The following is a 6,000-nucleotide window of genomic DNA, read 5'->3' as shown; positions in this document are numbered from 1 at the left end:
TGTCGCGAATAGAGTTAAATTGTCGCTAATATCTACAGCGACTTGCGAATAAGTTTTGAGGAATTGGCTGGGGAGGCGCAATATATATCGCCGACAAAGTAAGGTAAAACGTGTAGCGAGTCAGGTTTCGGTGTTTGAGATTCCTGGGGAATATCTGAAGCGTTAAAGTTGAAAGTAGAAACAAATGCGACTATCCAATGGCACCTTGAAGGTAGTTGAAACGATTCTCCGCGCCTCCGACCTGATGCTCAAACAGGACCCTTAAAACTTGGACAGGATGAAGGTTTAAAAAAAATTGATATTCAGAAACAGGGTCTTGAAGATTTAAGCAAAAGAGGCCGAGGCCAGCGAGGTTCAAAAAAGGATAGATGTTTCGGAGCTTCGGAAACGGAGAGGTAGAGTAGAAAGATTGATTAGATCCCAATGCGCCGAGATTATTCGCCCACATGCTTGCATTCAGCTCCGCTATAAAGGCCGCTGCCCTGGCAGTTCGGTCTTGGCTTTGGTGTTTAAGGGTCCCTTGACTCCAGAGAAGGTTTAGTGAGGTTCCTTTTGATGTGTTGAGGTAGAAGGGGGACTCAATTCAATACATGGAGAGGGGCGGATCATTGGTGTAATTCGTTAGCCATTGAGAGTTTCAAAGTGCATAAATATGCAATATGTAGGTAGTTTGTTATGCTAGAAGCTAAGTTTTTACTCTGAACCGTAATATGAATAGACTCTGTTCCCTCAATAACGATATATTCACTTCGTGGCAGGTGCTTCTCATCTTCCTCTTGCTGAAATCCATACCTATCTTAGATGTAAGTTGCCTTAGTCAGCGGAGCCGAAAGGAAAGAACAAGTGGAGACAGGCGGATCTGGATCGCTGAGATCCTCCACCGAGTCCACCGAGAGTCCACTGAAAGTTCCAACTCGAAACCTTTGGCCACTGGGAAGGTGACTATCCGATGGTGAAGTGAGGCAATGCAATGCTGATTGGATCTTTGAGCTCGCTCTATGCTGCCGAGGTTTCGACAAGACGGGACAACCCCTGGAGTTGGTTGCAGTGCAGAAGAAGATGGGGTAAGTTAAAGCACCAAGGGCCAAGACCCTCTCAATCTCAACACCATTGACAAGTGCCGTGAATATCTATAGTCACCTACCTTAATTGTATGCTTATCGTGACTATCAAACGCTCTTGCGACAGATGGCCCCTTCTCCTGTTTAGGTTGCTTAGCCTTTAGTAATTGCTGTTGGTCTGACGACTTATTTATATGTGACTGCATTCCAGTCACTCATACAGTCGCATGCATATAAATTATCCACCAGCCTCATCAATGTTAATCCACGAGGCTGGTCCTTTCTACTGTACCATCTGCATTAAGAAGAGTGCATACAACGTGGTCAATTGATTGATGATTGATTGACCACGACAGATGCTAGCTCAAGATGTCCTTTCAAAGACGGCTACTGGGCACTCCGTACGGGAACGGCGTATTCGTTCAGAGGCACTACAAGCCAAGACAGACAGCCCGGCTACTACTTCAATCATCATCATGGCCGCATCACAAAGTTGCATGCCTGCCTACGTATGGATGCGCGGTCATCAAGACATGCATAAAGAGATGCATAAGAGTCCCCGGTGATGACTCTATGATCAAGGTAAGCAAAACTAGATCCAGAGCCTGTCTTAATGTTTGTTCGCAGCTTTCCTTACGACGGTTGAGATGACGGACGGTTGATCGATATGATGATAAGGAGAGGTTGGTCTTGTCTGTGGCTTGTCCCGACTATCACATGCCCTCACCAACATCAATCAAAATCGGAACCATATCATGGACGAGGCGGCTCTAGATTCGTTGATCAACGCCTGGTCTACATCATTGCATCTTGACGTTCCAAAAGGTCGGGAGACGAGTCAACGGGCAGTGATAGAGTGGAATTATCCCGTCCCGTCCGCAGATATTCGTTGAATGTCTCATCCACACTGTGCGGCGCGCATCGCGTCTTGACTCTATGCCTGCCCTGTCTTGGTGTTTAGGCATAGCAGGAGAAGAAGGTTAGCGTATCGGGGATCGAGCAATGGAGTGCTGATCCAGATCCTGATCCACCAGAGGCCACGCAATTCATGTCTTAAGACTTGTTGACGTGCATTCGCGCGCGTCGTCTAAGTTAAGCTGCCCCGTGTTATCGTTGCACCGCTGAACCTGAACCTGACTGAATCAGTCCGCCACCAGGGGAGCCGACCAAACGGATCACTTTGCTTGATAACCGCAGTGAGCACACAACGCAGTAAATTCATAGAGTAGGTGGTCTAGGTCAAGCTTTTCTCTCAACAAAGCAAGAAAGTGGAGTTGATCTCTTGCCTTTGCCTTGGCTACTGTCCCGGTTCTTGAGATCAACAACCATCATCAGTCTGCGTATCGAATAAGATAAAGATAGACGGTTATGACGAAAGGCTCGGGAGATGAAGAGTTTCCTGTGTCCCGGTATGTACCACGTACTAGAGTCCCGCGAATGGGGGAAAAAAGCAAATACAGAGACAAGGACTAGACTACCAGGTTGATCGATCGCCTTGTCTTGTCTTGACTTTGTCGTGTCTTAGACGCGCTTAATTATTGGCAATCCAATAACAACAACATCAGCAACAGCGAACAAAACGGGGAGTCGCAAATCTCTGTTACGGTCCCCAGTTCAGTGGAGATCCAACGTCCACTCCATACGAAGAGTTGCAGGGAAGTTCCAAGGAAGAAAACAAGCTTTGCGCTGGTGTTGACACTAGATGGTGTGACTTTTGCCTTTCTGTTTGTGTGTCTCTCCCTCGCGGAGACACAAGAATAGAAACTGTAGCCAGCCTACCACGTAAATACTGTACTGTACAGTAACGAAACAGTGTGGTGATCACCCCAACGCCCATCGAGTTGGGTTGAATTTTTGTGGGCGACTGACGTGAGACGATTAGACTAGAGAGTAGAGCCCAGCCCTCAGCTGCAACTGTGGCTACAGTATCATCAGCTATCAGATTTTTGTTTGGACTCGATTGGATGTTGATTGAACGTTTGCGTGATGGGAACTCAGCCCAAGTTAATAAACTGTCAGCCTGCATCAGGGCTCAGGCCCAGCCACGCGAAAGTTGCCATTGCAGCAGCTCTCCGTATCCGTACTCCGTCGGCCGATGTAGCGACGGGAGAATGAGGCTGTCGTGGCAATGTTACACAGCATAAGCATATACTATGTACTCCCTCAACTCGTACAGTACACGAGCTATTGTGTCCTCCGAGGACGGACTTTATTCCTTAACGTAAGTTCTTATTTGAAGTCATTCAAGACGAGACAGGAAACACGAGGCGGAAATAAGTTCAAAACACTAAAGCATCCATTAATCTCCTCCTTAAGTCTATATCTTGCCACTCACTCTCGCTCTCGCTCTCACTCTCACTCTCGCTCTCTCCATGACTTGGGTCCCTAACATGTAAGAAGCATTGGCCAAGCTTTGATCTAAAAAGAGACCATCCCCGATCCACTCAGTCACTCTCAGGTCACCCAGCGACCAGGGGGAGATCATCTGAGAAAAATAAGAAAAAAAGGAGTCCAGTGGCCGCTGAGTTTTTCAATGATTTTCACCCAAATCACCCGCGTACCTGAACTTGACCCGATCAGGCTTGAGTTTCTGTGACGATGAGGTCTGCTAGCACTCGATTAGGTTGCATACAAGTGACAGTGCGGCTGCACAAAGAGGCAGATCAATTGAATGACTTAGTTTGTCAACTATCATTCATCTCTTTTTCTATTAACATGGGGATGTCGGGTTCTTGGCCAAGTTTTTGGTTGCAGAACCTAGGTATAGCATAAATCCACCATGCTGTGAAGCCCGAGTTTTGGCTGCTATCAAGATCGTCAACTCCTCCTGTAGATCAACGACGTCAGTGAAAGACAAGGGGAAGTGAAAAATCAATCAAGATCACGAGATAATGTAGATGTCGAACATCATATGGCAGTCGTTTACCAGGGCAAGGGCTTTTGATGTCCCATGATACCGATGGAAGTGGGAACCAACATCGTCTATTACCTACCTATCTTTGAGTTCCATTTATCACTGGCAATCTAGCAAAGGCTGGAACTTGTTCACCTCCACTCACTATGGAGGTTGAGGTGCTCAGTTGTTCGGCTGCCGTGGATCATGGTGGAGACCATCCCCTGTAGGCTGTGCCTGAGGTGCGCCTGTGCCCGCAACCCCCAGCCCGTAACAAGCCCAAAGCTCCAGGGGTCGAGAGCTGTAAATGGAAGGGTCACGGCGGGAACGGCGCAACCGAATCAACCAATAATTAACCATCCCCAACTTTGATCTGCTCTCTTTGAGAACCAATATCCGATGGCCCTGGACGGTATATAAGTGAGTTCTGATATGATGCAGGTATCAATTAACTTTGGAGGTGTCGACCAAGGTCGGCGAAACTTAAAAGAGCATCCTTCTGAGGCATTGACTTTGAATTAATAAATGCCAAGAAAGCTCAGCATCATTGAACCCTTATCTCCACAGTATCTCCAGTATTTCTCTCTAGTCTAGACGCTGGAGACCTTTGTGTACTGTGCGTATATCATCCGGGAGATTAATAGAAGCAATGCCTTGACTTTGAATCCATCGTGAGGAAACACCAAGGGGTTTGGCACGGATCAATGGGGGCTCATCTTCCGTTATCTGATACTGTCCGCACATACAGTATTTGTCTGTGTGTACGGATAGTAAAAGACATCTCGTCTCACTAAGGTAATGGGTGTCAGTTACATCAACTGCTTACAAAAATAACTAAGCCTTGGCCAAGAGCGCAGATCATCGATATGTCCCTCGTGTTGAGAGATACCAACCCTTGATGTTGACGTCTTCCCCCCCTCTTTTCCATGTTCAATTTCAAGGGTACAAAAAGAAATAAACATCATTACGGAATTATCCATGATCCAGACATCAATGGCAATGGCAATTTGATCGGTGAAACGTCCCAAGTGGTTCAAGATCAGCCCGGTTCACCAAGGCCAAATCCTTAGCATCTTTGGGTTTAGACTGTCTGTCTTACGATCCATCGAAGGATTCATCTCCATCTGCCGCACATCATCAAATTCCCCAGGGCTGAAGAATTCCTAAAGCACTGACAAAAAACCGAACATCTCTGGATGCACGAAAGAGCGCTATTGACTCAAGTGTGTTGATTGTTGGTTGACACTTTTCAGAAATGCCACGCAATTTCCCCCTTTAGTCCACCGGCTTCTCTAAAAGCCCGACCTAAAGTAATTGGATTTTCTTAGGTCTTGCACTTTGCAACATTGAGGAGGTGCCGTTCCGTACATACAGTAGCTCCAGCAACTTGTGTAGGTAGGGAGCTGATTTAATTAATATCGGAACTATTGAGCCATTTGACGGCTTTGCCCGTCCTGGCTTAAGTCTGCCACACCTCTTTGGAGTTTGGACATGAATGCGACTGACAGTGACAGTGAGACTACCCAGCCTCAGTAATCAGTATCAGTGTCAGCTCTGCCCAAGAACTGGAGGCTTGGAAATATTGTTTCGGATATCTCGAGACTAGTGTCTGTTTTATTGATGCTGTTGGTTGAGATGCATTTGATATTCTAATTATGATTCGGTTTGTTTTTGTTATGATCGACTGGACTGCAGTTCAAGGGGACATGTTACAGGCCAGCTGAACATGACATGATGTTGTATATCATATTATCATTGGCACTCGTGCCTGAAGCGTGGCCGTTGCCGTGGGTGGTTCAAACCTCAGCGGTGACTGCGGTTCGAAAGACAAGGATCGTCTGCTCAGGTTCTCTCATCTCGTGCTAGTAAGGTGGTAGTCGGGACAAGATACGGGTTGTTAGCCTGCGAGTGACGATGGACCTTGCAGGGGTTCGGGTGGCATTCATGATGAGCCAAGAGAAAGAGGCTGTATCGGGGCTTTTTTTTTCTGTCTGTGACAGATCTCAGGGATAGGCTTTGCAATATTTGGATTTAGACGATACTGGT

The sequence above is a fragment of the Fusarium coffeatum genome (assembly GCF_003316985.1).
Source record: "Fusarium coffeatum strain FIESC_28 chromosome Unknown BRIP53273_contig_58, whole genome shotgun sequence".
NCBI lineage: Eukaryota > Fungi > Ascomycota > Sordariomycetes > Hypocreales > Nectriaceae > Fusarium > Fusarium coffeatum.
The sequence above is the reverse complement of the archived record's forward strand: the minus strand, read 5'-3'. Positions refer to the sequence as shown.